The sequence below is a fragment of the Ambystoma mexicanum genome, chromosome 9, assembly GCF_040938575.1.
Source record: "Ambystoma mexicanum isolate Mex_15411 chromosome 9, UKY_AmexF1_1, whole genome shotgun sequence".
In the NCBI taxonomy this organism is placed as follows: Eukaryota; Metazoa; Chordata; class Amphibia; order Caudata; family Ambystomatidae; genus Ambystoma; species Ambystoma mexicanum.
The window spans coordinates 613,390,098-613,407,148 of NC_090931.1; the positions used below are offsets into that span (position 1 = coordinate 613,390,098).

The 17,051-nt window shown below is 50.4% G+C and overlaps 1 protein-coding gene across 1 annotated transcript in view; it reads right to left on the reverse strand.

The window, feature by feature from the left end:
- The window catches only part of TAOK1 (TAO kinase 1), a 1,754,180-nt gene that overhangs the window by 601,282 nt on the left and 1,135,847 nt on the right, over positions 1 to 17,051 (reverse strand). The gene's annotated exons all lie outside the window — the stretch shown is intronic.

Here is a 17,051-nt window from a genome sequence, read left to right on the forward strand (position 1 = left end):
TTTTTTCTGGTGAAAAAGGTTCTGTATCCCGTCCCTAGCTAGGGACGCCCATACAGTATGGAGGAAAAGGGATGGGAAGTAAGAGTATAATACTCAACCCAATCTGTTTTGGAGAATCATTTCCTGAGTGTAACGGGTCCCCAAATACAGGTAATTTCTTTATCTGTCATTTAAGATTTGGAGACATTTGGACATGTCCGCAGCATATAGGGCCTCCCAAACTCTGCCCGCCTCTTGGCAACTTCAGGATGAGGAGGAAGGACTGCAAAGCAGATGTCAAATACAGTTTGGGGAAAAGCTTTAAGGGCAGCTAGAAGTAGCCTTTTATTGGCCTTACAACTGGCCGATAGCCAGAAAGGAGTCTTAACAAATCTGTTGCTCTTTATATGGTTCTTGGACATAGATATTGGCCTACAGTTGGATAAGAATAAACCAAAAGCATAGATATTATCTGTCAGGTGGGTGAGGGGACAGAGGATTAAGGCAGGTCAAAAGAGGTCCCCCTTTTCATCACAAGTACCTTGTTGAAAAGTTCAAACTCTCTCCACACAACATTGGAGTACACAACCTTGGGTTCCTTTCACAGGTACTGGTAGAAACATCACCAGTACAAGTCGTTTCCCGCCCACCCCATGCCCAAAAAAGTAAGAGACAGATTGTCACTTTCACACCTTGCAAGGAAATCAAAACCCTTTATTCAACCACACCACTTCAGGGGAGTTAAAATGCAATCAATAATACTGTGGGATCTGCCGTTATCAATCAAAAGTGACATTTCCGGCTGTATCCGAGTCAAATCTTCATTGTATGGGTCTGAAGCATTAAAGTTACTCAATGTAGTGACTAGAGTACTCTTAGTCCTTAATCCCCTTTCCTCCCTCCTTATGCATTCCCCATCATAGGGACGATACGCAACCTTTGGCAGCAAAAAATTTAGCTTACCCTTTAAATTTAATCCAGTGTGTGGGGGCGCAGCCCTGGGCGAGGGAACGCCTTTTAAGACCCCACCTTCTGGTGCCTCACCAAAGTCCCCCTTTTAACACATCAGACACTTCAATACTTGGCTATACCCAATACTTTAGCCGCCGGCATACAAGCGGGGAAAGGTGGGTAGGGCGTATGGAGGGAGTTCGACTAAGGACTACAAGTTCTCTAGTCACTAAAGTGAGTAGCTTTAATTAGTCAAACGTCTAGTCTCCTTTCCTCCATCCTAGTGGGCGATTCTACCGAACCAGACCATATGGTGGAGCTGTGACAACCTGCCACATATCTAGGACGAAGCAAAAAGGTTCTTCAGAACCGCCTGGTCGAAATCTGCATCTCCCCTGGAGCTGGTATCCAGGGAATAGTGCTTACAGAAGGCAGACGGATCAGCACAAGTAGCTGGCCCCTGCTGATGACACCCCAGGAAGCATGTCTCTGAAATGCGACGGCCGTGGCCTTAGCTCTGACCGCATGGGTTTGAACCACCTCAGGAACCGGTTTGGCCATGGCTGTATACGCGCCTCTGAAATGGCCTCGACCATCCACTGGGTAATAGAAGCTTTGGAAGCCTGAGAGGTGCCCCCAAACGTGATGAACAAATTAGAAGTTACTCACCGTAGTGACTAACATACTCCTAGTCCATAGTCCCCTATCCTTCATTCTGCTTGGGCGTCCCTGGCTAGAGACAGGAACAGAACCTTTTTCATCAGAAAAAACTGTCTTTCCCCTTTAAATTTAGTTGTGGGTGGGGGCGTGGCCCGGGAGCATGCACTCCCTTGACTCTGCCCATCAGTGCCACACCTCAGTCCCCTTTGACGCCATCAGCTATGTTACAATTGCCAAATAACACTTTTAGGGAGAGGGTGGTGGGACGTATGGAGGAAAGGGGACTATGGACTAGTTACAGGGGTGCAAAACTAGTTTTGCTGGAGGGCCGAATCTACCTTACAAGCTGTCTACAGAGGGCCGGATTGTTCATGCAGGGTAACTGGGAGGGGTATGTGGCGAATTTACCACCCCAAAGACATTTTTAGTGAGCATGTGGGGGAACAAACAGGCATTTAGAGGTTTACTTCAGGTCTTCATTGTCATTTGTGCTTTCAATTCTGCATCACATTTATTATCCAAAACTGTTATTCTTCTGCTTATTAATATACTTCACAGCGCTGGTGTTAGTACAAGTTATTACCGAGACAGAAAAATAACTGATTTGTCCTGGGCTTGAATGGGTTATCCATAGTGTGAGAATAAAAATAATCCCTGTACCATCAGCAGCAACTACCTAACAGAGATCCAGGGGTCCTGCAGGTGGAAAAGGGCTGTGCAAATGTGGCGGACAAGTGATCTGCCGCCATTAATAACTTCATGAGTAAATTTTGCCTACGGATCTTACAAGAATGAAGAATGAAACCTTCACCCTTTACAAAATTGCAGTATGGGAAGACTGGGAGCCCACCGGCAGAATAGGACACCATCACATTTAAAAATACTAAACTAAAAGAAAAACCTTTGAATTTGCATCCTCCACACGCCACCATGAAACACCTCTTCATTCAGAAGTATTGCCACAAAAGCCTTCAATACCCACAGTCAGATTAACAGAAGAGCGATCACGCATGTTTCAAATGAAAATCAAGGAGAGTCTATTTAACAGATGAAATATCACATAAAGGCGCAGTATTCAGGGGGCAATGAGCCAACTGCTCTTTTGATTCTTTAGTAATGGTTGCAGGAATCTCACTTTGCCCATGTTGAAAGGTTTACAGTTTTCTGTTTGACTGTACATCCCAGTGGCGGATGGTGAATGTTTTTATTGGGGGGGGGGGGGGTCTAAAATATTTCCCGCAAATATGCCATTGTGATGGAGCCCGAACCAATTAAGAGGCGTGGGAGGGGGAATGCCCTCAAGATCATTTTTAAAACATGCATAAAAACAGACAAGTGTAACTGCCCCGGTACTGATGTTTCCTCCCAGCGCTCCTGCGAAGTACGAACAGGAACCAGGAAGCAAAGAGTGCTTCCTAGTTTCTGCACATGCACGCAAGAGCCAGAGCGCTGCTGACGAAGTGCCCCGCTCGGTTGTATGTGCGAGGAGGTGCAGGAGCCCCTTCTCCCACATACAAACATGCAGTTCCTCAGCCAGCATCCCCAATGGGCCATCCAAGGTTGGGGAAGCAAAACGCCCCCATCTTTGCATGGTTCATTGGATATGCAAGGCTGAGGAACAGAACTGTCAAACGGAAACCGTGTTTCCCTTTGACAGTTAAAGCCAGCTGAGGAGCGTTCCCTCAGCTGCATAAAGCAGCTGAGAGAGCTCAGTGTTTACACTGGGCTGGATCCTCTATTACGGCTCCGGGTGCCCATGGGTCGTTGCAGCTTTGCCCATTATGGAGAAGCTGCCACTATAACACAGTCAATTTATGTATAAACAGGGTCAGTTTCGATGGAGATGAAATACTGTTGACTTTAAAGTCATGTACACAAACTGCACTGTTGGTAATGCAGTGTTTCTTAACACATTAAGGGAACTATAATCATGCCCTACTGTAGAAGGCTACCAAGGTAGTTCAGCAGGTTGAGTAACTGTAGCTAAGATGTTCTATATTTAAAACTGTCTGCAATCTTATGACTTTTTGCAATGCCTTATAAAAACAAGTGCTATAAAATGTGTTCGGCCAGGGGACGGGTTGGGCTGGTAGCTTACCTATATTCAGGGTGAGGATGGGGGAATTTCTGCCCCCACAGCAAAAATCAAAAGTTGTCACCCATGAACCCACAGTGTAATTTCCTAATAACTGTAAGCGCAGTAGAATTATTTATTTGTGATTATGCCGTTTGAAAAGCATTTAACAGCTTCAGAAATATATCCTGTCAAAAAACAGAAAGGAAGGGACACACAAATCACAGGGTATTTGTGAAGCAGTACGAAAGACAAAAAAATCTAAGTTTAAGAAACATGTTTCCATTTGGAAATGGCTTTTGTTTTTTTCTAGACAAGTGCAAGCAACAATTTGGAAAATAGTGTTCCCACCATGTAGGTAGCCTGCTTTTAATAGTGATGGCCCCTACTTCAGTGATATGCATGGCCCATTGATTTCCATGGTGTTCCTTTCAGGCCCGAAAAACGAACACAGGCTAAGCAACAACAAAAAAAAAAGCCTGCAAACGGGCAAATCCCGGCTGAGTGAAGGAGCACCTTTAAGACTCCTGGAAACAGTTACTTGCCAGGTAGTGGGGAGGGGCAGGTCATCAATCAGGGAGGACAATGCATCTAAGGAACAAGTTACTTACCTGTAACTGTTGTTCTCCAGCATGGGTCTGGCATGGATTCACATGCTCATGAATATTCCCCGTGGTCAGGCTGGGAATCCTCGGTAAAGAAAAAATCAGTATCAGTTTCGTTTCTGATCTGTCTTTCTTAGTAGTAACCAATCACTGATCTCTGGGTCACCCTGCCTCCAGCCAATGACTGCCCTCTCCCTAAGCCCCGCCCTCTGGCAGCCATCCTCAGATTTGGTAGTACGCAAAGTGGCAGTATGACCAAGTGAAGAGCCTCAGAGGGGTAGGCGGGAGGGTTCGCATGTGAATCCATGCCAGACCCATGCTGGAGAACAGTTGCAGGTAAGTAACTTGTTCCTTCTCCAGCATGAGGTCTGGCATGGATTCACATGCTCATGAATAAAATAATACATAGCAGTATACACATGCACAACCACGGGAGGTGGCAAAGGCTCAACATTAAGCATTACATCCAAAACTCAACATTAAGCAATTCTTACCTCCTCACCAGGCTCACCTTAGGCGAACAGGTTGCGCAGCACTGCTTGGCCGACCCTGGAGTCCCGATCGATGCAGTAGAATCTTGTGAAGGTGTGCATCGACCTCCACGTAGCAGCCCTGCAGATGTCCAGCAGGGGCACACCAGACAGGAACGCCGTGGTAGCAGCGATCGCTCTGGTCGAATGGGCTCTCGGACGGCCGGGCAGCGGTCGGTTTGCCAACCGGTGACAGTGCATGATGCAGCCGAAGAGCCATCTGGAAATGGAAGTCTTCGAGAGCCTTCCCTTGATTCACAGACCCAAAGTTCACAAACAGTTGTGACGTCTTCCGAAAACTCTTCGTGCGGTCCGCGTAGAACTTCAGCGCTCTAGCTACATCCAGCGAGTGCAAAGTCCTCTCGGCCGGCATCGAAGGCGACGGGAAGAAAACTGGTAACACCAAGGGCTCGTTGAGGTGGAAGTCCGACGGCACCTTGGGCACGAAGGAGGGGTGCGTCCTCAGCACCACCCTAGTGTCATGAAAAGTCAAGTAACGAGGCTTGCAAGATAGGGCCTGGATCTCTCCCACTCATCGTGCGGAGGTGATGGCCACGAGGAATGCTGTCTTCCATGACAGGAACTTCAAAGGCGTCGAATGCATAGGCTCGAATGGGGCCCCCATGAGCCTGGTCAGCACCACATTAAGCTTCCACGCCAGGGCAGGAGCCTTCACCGGCGGGAACAATCGGAATAGTCCCTTCATAAATTCCTTCACAAGGCGATGAGACCACAAGGACGCCCGTCCCGTAGTCCTGGTATATTGGGAGATGGCAGCCAGATGTATTTTGATGGAGGCGTGAGCCAGTCCAGCTTTGGCCAGCGACAGTAGGTACGGCACTACTTGAGGGGCCGTAATCCGCAGAGGGTTAATCTTCTGTGCACGGCACCAGAGAGAGAACCTCTTCCACTTATGACCGTAACACTTAAGAGTTGAGGACGCCCTAGCTTTTGCAAGAACCTCTCTGCATTCAGCTGGGATATCGTACCCTCCAAACTCTAGTGCTGCAGGAGCCAGGCCTGCAAGTTCAGCGACTGTGGGTCGTGATGGAGAATGGCGCCTCCTTCTCTGGAGAGAAGATCCGCGTCCGCCGGCAGCTTGACTGGTGGGGACGTTGACCAGTCCAGAAGGTCCGGGAACCAGATCTGCCTCGGCCACGCCGGTGCGACGAGGATCATTCTGCACCTGGACTTCTTGAACTGGTTGATGAGGCGGAACGGCAACGGAGGGAACGCATATAGAAACAGGCCGTCCCAGGGGAACGACAAAGCATCGCTCATGCTCCTCGGTTGCGGGAACCTGCTGGCGAACCTCTGGCACTTGGAGTTCATCGCCGTCGCGAAAAGTTCGATCCGGGGTTTGCCCCATCGTCGAAAGAGCCGATCCACCTGGTCCTGACGTAGTTCCCACTCGTGGCACGAGCGCAGCTCCCTGCTGAGTGAGTCGGCGATGGTGTTTTTTATTCCTGCCAAGTGGAAGGGAACCAGAAACATCCCCTGGGCGACGGCCAAGTGCCACAGATCCTCGGCCTCCTTGGATAGGGCTGGGGATCTGGTGCCCCCCTGCTTCCGTATGTAGAACATCGTGGTGGTGTTGTCGGTGAAGATCCTCACCACTTTGTCCTTCAGGGACGGAAGGAACGACTTGAGCGCCCAGAACACTGCTCGGAGGTCCAGAAAGTTAATGTGGAGAGACCTCTCCTCCGGGAACCAAAGGCTACTTGCGTGGAGGTCTCCGGTGTGGGCCCCCAAACCCTCCAGAGAGGCGCCCGTCGTCACCGTCTCCTGAAACACCGGGGTTTGAAAGTCTGTGTCTGTAGTGAGGTGAGCATGGGTACCCCACCATAGGATCGCCCGACGGAACTCCTCGTCGAGAGGGATCCTTTCCTCGAAGCAGCCGGTCGCCTGAAACCAGCGGGCGTCGAGGAACTCCTGTAGCGGACGCATCCGAAGTCTGCAAAGGGGTACAAGATAGATGCATGAGGACATCATCCCGAGGAGGGACTTGATGGACCTCACCCTGGCCACGTCCGTGGCTAGCAGGCGCCGCACCTTTCCCAGGATGGTCTTCGTCCTCTCCTCCGACGGGGAGGCCAATTGCCCCACTGTATCGAGCTTCGCTCCCAGAAACAGTGCTACTTGCGACGGAACCAGGTGGGATTTGGGGTAGTTGATGGCGAACCCCAGTTCCGTGAGCAGCCGGACGGTCCTCGCTGTGTGTTCGACGGCGAGTTCTCTTGTCCTTGCCCGGATTAGCCAGTCGTCCAGGTAGGGGTAGACGTGGATCCCCTGCAGGCGCAGCTGCGCCGCCGCTGGTGCCAGGCACTTGGTGAATACCCTGGGTGCCGACTTTAATCCGAACGGTAGGGTTCTGAATTGGTAATGGCGTCCCTGAACCACGAACCTGAGAAACTTTCTGTGCCCTTTTAGAATGGGGATGTGGAAGTAAGCATCCTCCAGGTCCAACGACGACAGGAAGTCGCCCTCCTCCAGCTGTCCTGAATTTCTGCGCCTTGATGTATTTGTTTAACCGATGCAGGTCCAGGATGGGGCGCCAACCGCCTGTCTTCTTTCTGACGAAGAAGTACCTTGAGTACACTCTGGAGCCCCGGAGCCTCCTGGGGACGAGCTCGATTTCACCTTTCTTGAGCATTGCCCTTACCTCCAACAGCAGTTGAGGGACGCGATTCTCCTTCCTGGCCACGGGAGGAATGCGAGGGCACTTCTTTTGGAATTCCAGCGAGTGCCCGTTGGCCAGGGTGTCCAGCACCCAACGGTCGGTGGAGATGGACTCCCACACGCTGACGAACTTCTTCAGCCGGCCTCCTACCGGGGTACTTCGGTGGGGGCCCGACGACACGGCTGTGTCAGTCTTGCTTGGAGGCGGCCTTGCCGCCTTGGCGACGATGGGACCCCCCCCTTGCTTGCCGCGACCTCTGTAGGCTTCCTGGTAAGAGGAGCGAGCCGCCTGGCGGTATGTGGAAGAGCCACCGCTGGATCCTTTGGAGGCACCCTGTCTGCCTGCGGAGCTCCGAAAGGGCCGTCGTTGTTGAAGTACCCCTAAGGCCCGGGCCGTCTCCGAGTCGGTCTTGATGGCCTGGGAGACTCGTCCACCGCCTTACCAAAGAGGTTGTTGCCGTCGAACGGCATATCCAACACTCTGGTCTGGACGTCCTGGCGAAAGTCTATCGCCTTGAGCCATCCTCGTCGTCGGAGGCAAACTCTGTTGCCCAGTTGGCGAAATCCGGTATCGGAAATGTCCGTTGCCACCGTTATGGCGTGATCCGATGCCACCTCGCCTTCCTGCAGAATTTGTAGGGCCTCCGCCCTCTTGTCGTCATGTAGGAAGTCTAGCAGGGGAGCTATCTTGAACCAGAGCTCCCTGTCGTAGCGGGCCACGATTGCTAAGGCATTGGCCGCCTTAAACGTCGTCGTCGCCGCCGACGAGATGACTCGTCGTCCCATGGAGTCCAACTTCTTGCCCTCGCTGTCCGGCGGGGAAGTGGCAGTTGAAGCCGCCGCACCCGCTGCTTTCTTCTTAGCCGCTGCCGAGACGACAGAGTCCAGCGTGGGCTGGGCCCTGAGGCACAAGGGGGCGGCATCGGGGACTCGGTACTTCTTCTCGTACCTGTCCCTCTTGGCGGGTGTCGTGGAAGGGTTCTTGAGGATAGCAAGCTCCTCGTCCCAGATGTCGTCGAGCAAAGGCACCGCGAGGACCGTCTTCCTCTTGGCCTCTCGTCGTTGGTAAAGAAACCCTTCCTTTTTTTGTTCTTCAGGGCAGAGCTGGAAGAGCTAGGATGCCCTGGTTATCATGGCGTGAAAGGAGCCAATTTCGTCGGCTGGAGAAGCCCGAGGTGGGGGGCGGGGGGGTGATGATGGGATGTCCGCTGTGTCATCGCCGCCGTCCGTCCCCGTCGCTGTATCTGTCGCCGTATCCTCTCTAGGGTCCGGCGAGGGGGATGAGAGGTCCACAGGCCTCACGGGCATGAAGGGCAGAGAGGGGTGAACTCTCCTCCGCTTGTTCGGAGGGTTTCCCGACAGGTCTGGTTCTGGATCCTCCGTCGGGGTCCGTGGTAATCTCGTCCTTATCTCGGTACATAAAGATTGGATCGCCAACAAAATGGCAGCCGAGCTATCCTGGGGCTTGGGTAATGGCTGCGACGGACGGGATGGCCGCTCCACTGGGCCCTCTTTGTCGCCATTGTCGCTATCTTCGATCACATCAGCGGGGACCGTCCCCTGGGATCGAACCTTCTCGAACCTCTCGTTGAGGCCTATGAACCTCTCCTTGAGGCCCTTCTCGGTTTCCACCAGCTCCTCCTCAGAGGCTGATTCAGAGTCTCTAATGGCCACCGCCCCCCCCCTTTTTCCGCCAGGGACTTCACGGGGGTCTTAACGATGGGCTGGAAAGAGGATTCCCTCCGCGATGGCAGGGATACTCTGGGCCCAGAGGCCGTTTCCACTGGCGTAGTCTCAGCCGGCTTCGCCTGGGTCGCAGCGACCACTTCGATAGAGGCCTTTGCTGGCTGGATCAAAGCCCTCACCACCTTAGGTGCGTCCTGGGCCTTCGCCTTGGGGGGAGGGCCAGCGCCTCGCTCCCCCTTCGAGATCGACCAGGGCCACTCCAGCAGCTTACCCAGGTTCTCGGACTTCCTCTTCCCCGAACCAGAGCTTTGGCTCGTTGAACGTGCCGGGGAAGTCGCGCCCTGCCTGGCAGCCGAAGAGCCTGATCTTTCGGCGCTCCCGGTGCCCACGGACTTGCGGTGCTTGGCCTTCTGTTGGGCCCCCGTCGCCGGGGCGCCCTCACAGGACTTAGAAGCCCGCTCAGACTTTTTCTTCGCCTTCTCACCTGCTGTGCCCTTCTCCAGCCAGGCGGCGAGGCGAGAACGGTGATCTTGTTTGGTCCATTCCGAAAGGTTCTTGCAGAACGCACAGTCCTTCTCCACATGCATCTTGTCCTCATGAAGGCAGTAGAGACATCGCGAATGCTCGTCCTCCTTGAAAACGTTTTGTAATCCGCATCCAGGGCAGTACCTGAACAGCTTGGATCCGGGCGTCGAGCTTCCCTTGTCCTGGGCCATGTCCGTTGAGGTAGGCCGCAGATCTTCCGGAATCCTCCAAGAAGCGTAAACTCGACAAAAACTTCACCCTTGAGGGGCGTAGAAGAATTCCGAAACGGGTCCCCGTTATCGGAAGTAGAAACGGTGGAGCTTGAGGCTCGATTAAACCGAAAAAATGAGAAAATCTCTTGAAAAAGCACGAAAATGCAGAAAAAACTAGAGAGCTAAAGCATGAGGACTCCCAACACTTGAGCGTGCAATAAAAATCTGAGGATGGCTGCCAGAGGCGGGGCTTAGGGAGAGGGCAGTCATTGGCTGGGGGCAGTATGAGACAGAGATCAGTGATTGGTTACTACTAAGAAAGACAGATCAGAAACAAAACTGATACTGATTTTTTCTTTACCGAGGATTCCCAGCCTGACAACGGGGAATATTCATGAGCATGTGAATCCATGCCAGACCCCATGCTGGAGAATGGGGGGATTATGGCCCCCTCTATGGACCCCTATGGCAGTAAAGACTTTCCTAATCCATTGCGGGCCTGCTTTGTTTTCCATTGCTTGAAGTGGGCCGCACTTAATTATGAAAGTCCTACCCATAGGCTGCAAGCAAAATATTGTTGTGCAGCCCAGGTCTAGGAGGACGTTAGTCACTACAGTGAGTAACTTCTAATTACTCGTACGTCCCGTCCCCTTTCCACCATACTGTATGGGCGATTACCACTGACTGCAGCCCTGGGGAGGAGAGACGTTGCAACCCCTAAGAAAACACGTTTTTAAGTACTGCTTGGCCAAATGCTGCATTTGATCTGGCAATAGTGCTAGCAGAAGGCAGATGGGTAGGCCCACATGGCCGCCTTGATGATTGTTTGCCATGGCATATGTCTTTGGAATGCCACTGCAGTCGCCTTTGCTCTGACCGCATCAGTGTGCGTGTTTGCCGGCAACTTCACACGTTGCCCTTTGTGAGCTTCCTTGATGGTCAAAACCTTCCACTTGGCTATTGAGGCTATGGAAGCCTGACTCCTTGGTTTCGACCCCCTGAAAGTGATAAACAAGGCACCAGATTTGCAGAAGCCTTTAATCCTGTCCAGGTAGAATATGAGTGCTCTAAGGACGTCGAGACAATGTAGCACCTTTTCAACTTCATCCATCTGATTTGGGAAGAAGGTTGGAAGGAATCTTTCTTCGTTGAGGTGAAACGAAGACACTACCTTTGGTAGAAATGAGGGGTGTGTCCGTAGCACCATCTTGTCCCGATGGAAAGTGGTATATGATATATGATGTGGCATTTATAATGTGCCTGTCTACAAGTGTTTCTAGGCGCGATATGGCTCCGAAGCCACCAGGGTGTGATTTTCACTGATCCTACACACCAAGGTAATGACCACCGAGAGCGTGATCTTAATAGTGACCAATCTGATGTCTACCAATGCCATGGGCTCAAAATATTGATGGGCCAATGCGCCCAGAGCCACGCTGAGATCACAAACCGGGTGTGGAAGGTTGACAGGAAGGTACAACCTGGTTAGTCCTGCTAGATGCCTTTTGAACCCGAGGTTGGAGCTGGAGGAAAGGTTTTTGCTGCGTGTGCCAGATGTGCGGTGAAGGACAGCACATGGTCTAGGGTGCACCCTAATGGGTCCATGACATTTCACTTGGCCCAGTGGCAGAACCTGTTCCATTTGCACCTGTATTGACTCCTAGTGGCAGCGCTTCTTGCCCCTTGGAGGTTGTTAAAGTTGCCCTGCGCCAAATGGAGGTTCTGCAAGGTAATGTGCTCAGGAACAAGCTGCTAGGGCTAACTTCTCTGGGGAGGGGTGGACTAATCCCCCCCCTTCCCTGCTGTGATAATAGTGGATCCGGTCCCACTGTGAGGGGATCTCATGGTTGATTCGACAGTCGCAACAGCTCTGAGAACAAATATCTGTCCGGCCACCGTGACACTATGAAAATGAGACGTAGTCGATGCGCCTCCCTATCCTTGCAGATGACCCTATCTATCAACATAGTCAGTGGGAATGCGGATGCCCACATGCCATCCCACTGAAGCTGTAGTGCATCCCCCAGTGAACCTCTGCCCTGTCCCATTCAGGAAGCGAACTGGTGACACCTCCTGTTGAGCATGGTGGCAAATAGGTCTATTTGTGGATGACCCCTTTTGTTGAAGATCTCCCTCAGGATCATCTTGTTCAATTACCACATGTAGTTGTCGATCCCCAGTCTGCCCAGAGCAATATGTTTGCTAAAGCCCACTCCCATATGTCGATGGTTAGCCTGCACAATGGGGGAGATCTGTTGCTCCCCCGTTTGAGGTAGTACATGCAGGTGGAACCGTCTGTCTGAATGCAGACCGGGCTATTTTTGATAACTGGGAGGAAAGCTTTCAGAGCATGCCATATAGCCATCATTTCAAGACAATTTATGGGCCTGTCCTGGTCTTCTCTTGACCATATGCCGTATACACTGTGGTTGTTCAATGTGGCTCCCAAACACTCGAGGGAGTAGTCCGTCGCAATGGTGTATGCGGGCTGGAGCCGCCTGAATGGTCTGCCCGCCATGAGATTGGTGTCCATCCTCCACTATCGTAGGTCCTGGTGAAGAGACTATGGTATGCTGACTAAGGCGGCTTGGGAACCTGTTTCCTGGCTCCATAAGGCTGTAAAATGTAGCTGCAGCCTCCTCATTTTGAGCCGGGTATGAGGCACAGCCAGTAGGCAAGCTGCCATAATCCCTAGCAAGTGTTAGTACCACCACGCCGAAGTCACCGCCCTGCTTAGGAAATTCCCTGCGGCTGCTTTGGTCGCTGCAACCTTGAATATCATCTCCACTTTCATATCTCAGATGGGACCCGTGAAGGTCAAGGATTGAGTAGGCTGGAGCTGCCACTTGAGTTTGATGGAGAACACCAGTTCGTAAAGCGTATGCCTCAGCCTGGCTGCTGTGTTCTCTCTTCAGCTGGTGCATCCGCTCAACTAGCCAGTCGTCGAGGTATGGGTAGACACAGTGGCCCTCCGACCTGAGCAGTGCCGCCACCACATTCATTAGTCTCGTAAACACCCTTAGGCTGAATTGTGACCGAATTAAAGAACTTTGTATTGGAATTCGAAAGCCATGATCCAAAACCATATGAAGGAACAATGGGCCTGCCAAATTGGGTCGTGCAAGTATGCATACTTCAGATCCAGGGAGCACGTCCAGTCTGCTCCGCAAAGGGACTCCGCTATCAATACTGGCGTCACGATCTTGAACTTTTGAAGGAGTAGGTAAAGGTTTAAGGATGACAGATCTAGGACCACTCGCAGGCCTGCCTGGTGGTTCTTCTGCATAGCGAAGATGCAAGAGTAAAATCCCAGGCCTCTTTGTGAGTGAGAGGGGACTTACTCTACTGCCTTGCTCACTACTTGAGAGCGGATCTCCGCCAGGAGCGATGACATCCAATCTGTGGGAGCGGGGGGGAGAGGGAACTTGTGGTATCGGAAGACAGAAGCCCTGGGAAACCACAGAATATACACAGGTCTGCAAACCTTGACTGCCAGGACTGAAAATGAAGGGCAAGCCTGCTCCCCCACTGGAGAGCTGATGACACAGTCACTGCTTCTTTCCCTATGAGGCTGGTGTCTAGGAGGGGGACTGGAAGAAGCCCTTGTGCATATTCTTCTGCTTTATACGCCTGTGTTGGCTGGGAGACCCGTTGGGCTGCCTAGTGCGGCGGTCCTGGAAGCCCTTAAAACCACCAAAGGTAAAACCTTCATCAGACCTCGACTGGCCCTGGCCAAAGCTCTTGGAAGCCGGCTTTGCAAGTATGGCCAGAGATTTGGCTGTTTGTAAGCTGTTCTTCTTGTCCAACTCTTCATCAGTGGAAGAATGGAACAAGGTCCCTCCCTCAAATGGCAGGTCGAGCATACGGTCCTGTACATCTGGGTTAAACCTAGTGGCCTAGAGCCACGCAGTCCGCCTCATGTCTGTAGCCAGGCATATGGCCCTGCCTGCTGTGTGGATGTGAGGCACCGATGATTCCATTAGGTCTTGCACCAGCATTTCTGCTTCCGCAAGACCGAGACGGCCTGTAAACTGGGAAGTCCTGGAGGAAGACTGCAATCTCCCTCCAGAGTTTCTGGTTTACGGTGGCTAGCATTGCATCCACATTTTCTTGCCGTAGGTGGAGAGTGGCATTGGAGTATACCTTTTTTCAATAGGCCTTCAGGACCTTTTCCTCCTTGCCTACTAGGGCCGATGAGGCAATGAGGATGTGAAAGTCTGAGGTTTAGCATACAAAAAACCTGCAGCAATGACTGATGAGTGCGGTTGTGGGTGCACAGATCGTATGAAATATTCTCCTGGCTGCTTGTATTTAGCATCTAGGTGCTTGTTGGTTGGCTGCATGGAGTGGGGTTTTTAGTCAAGAATTAATGTAGTAACCCTGTGGGAGACTATACAACTCTTGTCCTCTTGGTATTAGGTAACCCACCTATTGGTATAGGCCTGTACTACACAAGTTGGTAGAGTGACTGAGCAGCCAGGCTTATCTCAAGAGAGGTAAATGTGTGCTGTAGAGCTGTAGCAATGAAATCCACAAGTATCCAAACAACACTTACACTCAAGGGTTCTAGTAAAATTATTATTAATTTAACAGTCGTTTTTAATAAAGCATTCTTTAAAAAGGGCAATATAAGCAGCAATCAAATACACTTTAAAATACTTGTTTAGAATTATCGCAAAGCTAGTAGATACTCTTTAGAGATGTTTCTTCCACACTTCCTACACCCAGAGACAACTTCAATAACTAGGGCAGTAATTGTATTTATATATCACTATGACACTTTGTAAATTCTAAATTTGCAGAAAGGAAAGGTTAAAGGAAGGAAAAAAGTTTAAACAGGTTCTCAGAGCATGTGAGCACTTTAAATCTTCCAATGCAGTCTAGATAAAACCATTTCCCAGCAAATATTAGTTAAAACCAATGCATCACCTATGAGGGACAGCAAGAATCAAAGTCAAATTGAATGGAAGAGTCTGCAGGGAGCCAGGACAGCCAAAGTCAATCGGAGCAAAGTCTATGGAGCTGAGGCACTTCTTAGATAGTTAAAGTCTTGCACAAAGTTAGAGAGTTTGTTGAAGAAAAATCACTTGAGGGTCACAAGCTGTTACACTTGTGAAAGTTAGAGCTGAGATCAACTCTAGAAAAAGCAGCTCCTGCAAATCTCAACTGAGAAGAGCAAGCTACAGACACTGAGGTAAGTACCCTAAGTCCGAACAGTACCTTACCTTTAGTTAAAAGAAGAGTGGTCCTGCTGACTTCTGTCTGGTTGCAGCGAAGCAGATACTGTGTTCCTGGGCTTCAGTAGTGGGGACACCTGCGGGCGCAATTCGAAAGTCGGCAGCAGCAACAGGCTCTTTTCGGATCAGCGGCACTTTGCGGTTTCAGCGCTCGGTAAACAGCACCATTGCGGATCTTGGATACCGGTTGGGCTTCCTTCACTCCTTGAGTCCTGCACTCTGGTGAGTGGACTTGAGATTTGGTCATCCTGCTTCTGGATGGTCCAGGGTAGACTTCTGGAGCTATTGGCCAGATCACAGACATTGCACTTGACTACGGATTTCTCGACCTCTGGCACTCGGTTCCTGCAGCAGCAAAGTAGTACAGCCAGTTGGGGAAGGTGTTCCAGTGGAGTTCGTCTTATGGTTAGTTGGTTCCACAAACGCAAGGGAAGAAGTCGTCCCTGCCGGTGCTTCTCTTGTCGATTAGGGAAATGAGTTTCAGCACAGCAGCAGGGCTTCACTGGGCAGTTCAATGGTCCAGGAGGATGCAGCAAGCTTTGTTCACTGTTTCTTTGTCGCAATGTCCTTCCCAGTGGTAGACTCTGTCTTCAGTCCCCAAACCCTTGCCTTTTAAGCAGGTTTCTCCCATTCTTGCACAGCCTAGCAGTCACTCAAAAAAGCAAAGTGGCTGTCCTGCAAGGACAGCCAGCCAGCCAGCCAATCAGGACTGGGTGTATTCAGGTATTCCTAAAGACAAAGCACAGGGGCGTTTCGGAAATCTCACTCACTTCCCACCCTTCCAGTCACACTGGAGCTAGAGGCGGGTTTCAGTACTGAAGCCTGTCAAAAGCAAAACGAACCAAGGGCTTAAACCTGGTTTTGCGTGCAGAGTAAAACCCAAGAAGGGACGTCACAAACAGAAAATGGTGAAAAAAGAAGACCAGGGACATTCTGACAAAATGGTCACCCATGGGTGCTATATTGCAGTAGAGGAATCAGCCAGCGGTAGAAATGGTCACCCATGGGTGCTATATTGCAGCAGAGGATTCAGCCAGCGGTAGAAAAGCACAATGGTAGGAAACTGTAACCACTGCCACCAGCCATTTAAAGTAGTAAGGATAACATAAAAATATTACATGAGTAAGTATAAAAAGGGGCTAAGTAACCCCCCCCCTCCCCTCAACAATCCACATTGGGGTGTACTGGACCTACAAAGATAAAGGTTAAGTAAAGTTAATTTCACTTTCCTATTCTTGGGAACAGTAGTTCTCACAAGAATAGGTATTTAAACCTTAAGGGAAATTTAAAGGATTCCTCTGACACTGCACGGAAGGTGCTGTGTTACAAAACCAAAAAGGAAATAGAACTGCTACGTTCCAGGTTCATACCCAATTTTTGTCAATAAATGAAACAAATATGTGGTGGGAATTGGGGAGCCTGGTATATGGATACTAAATGATTAAATCCCTCAGTTTGTAACCCATGAGATTGTCCAGAAAGAAAAAAGGTAGAAAAAGGAAACTCACACATCAAAGGTTGTGAACATACATGATTTGCATTAAAACAAAACATCAAAAAGACATTTGTAAACAACATACATATGACAAATATTTATAATCTAAACATCAATAACTAATAAAATACCCATCTGGGCTCTTTAGTGCTTGCTAAATGACAAGTATTAAACGTAACCCATGAGCGGAAGGTACACAAATGATTCCAAGTGAAAAGCATTCTCCATGTGTAACACATGCTGGAGTTATGAAAGTTAATGGACCTGTAACCATCTAGGTCCTACAGTAGCTTGTATTCAAGAAAGCATCTCATCTTGCAGAAAGTGCTGTGTGTCACCATACAAAAAGTAAATGCCTATGGAGTTTGTCTGACTCGAAAAACAAAGGAAACATTGAATCCAAATCAGATCAAAACAA